The sequence below is a fragment of the Anneissia japonica genome, unplaced genomic scaffold, assembly GCF_011630105.1.
Source record: "Anneissia japonica isolate Jap-2015-1 unplaced genomic scaffold, ASM1163010v1 scaffold115781_len1026_cov104, whole genome shotgun sequence".
Lineage (NCBI taxonomy): Eukaryota > Metazoa > Echinodermata > Crinoidea > Comatulida > Comatulidae > Anneissia > Anneissia japonica.
This window is the reverse complement of record NW_022745902.1, coordinates 1-1017: the sequence shown is the minus strand read 5'-3', so window position 1 is coordinate 1017 and position 1017 is coordinate 1. Positions and strand designations below refer to the sequence as shown.

Below are 1017 nucleotides of genomic sequence, written 5' to 3'. Positions count from 1 at the left end.
ATAGAGGCCTGAGGCCTAGGTATGTTCGTTTTTAGGGTGTGTGTTTTGGGTAGAGATTTCTTTTTTTTTGTTAATACTGTAATACCATCATGCAATTTTACAACACACATTTTGAGTCTATCTTTTTTACCAGTTTTATACACGCTTACTGTATCTGTTTCAGATGGACAACAAACACCAGGAGGTGTACCCATTGTTGTAGGTTTTCAAGATAAGCTGATTTGTACTGGTAAGTTTTCCAACCTTATTGATCTTGTCTTAGAGTACGGTCACCATGGCAGGGAAAACTACTTGTTTGTAATAAACCCAAATAGCTAATAGTAATAATAATAGTAAAAATTCATAATATCAATAATCAATAATAAATAAAAGTAACCAAATATTAATAATGATAATAATAATAATAACAACAACAACAACAACAATAACACTGTTAATAATAATAATAATAATAATAATAATAATAATAATAATAATAATAATAATATTAAATAATAGTAAACAATAATAATATAAAATAATATTTCAATCAATGTATAATTTTATTAATTTCAGTAGCACCATTGACCACATCAGCAGATGAAGAATCAGCAACAAAAAAGATCAAAAGGTATTAGCGATATGTCAATGTAAATGAACAGATATTACCGTATATATTCCTTCAATACCACTGCCAATATTTAACTCAAACCCATTAAAGTTTTTGTTACTTTGCACCATTAAAAACATCTTAATTATGATGACCTCAAATTCTAAGCCCCCCAAATCAAATGTATGTAATGTCATGTTGATTAATATGGAACTTTATTCTTGAGTAAACTGTATCAACAAATGCCATTTATAATAATTTTCAGTGAATTAAATTTTTTTTTCCTATTTAGATGGGATGAAGAAATAGACAATGATTTAGTAAAAGAGATGCTCAATTCAAATATTTTTAGCTACAAATATCATTCGAAGAGCCAAGGTTTGCGATTAATCCATTCGGAGCGACAACAGACTGAAATTTATTACCAT

General features: G+C 27.7%; 1 long non-coding RNA gene across 1 annotated transcript; it reads left to right on the top strand.

Annotated features, from left to right (window-relative positions):
- Positions 1–190: 190 nt before the first annotated feature.
- Positions 191–1016, top strand: LOC117120076. The gene is made up of 3 exons (XR_004447291.1): positions 191–229; positions 556–610; positions 882–1016. It is a non-coding gene; the product is annotated as an uncharacterized LOC117120076 (long non-coding RNA).
- Position 1017: the final 1 nt, after the last annotated feature.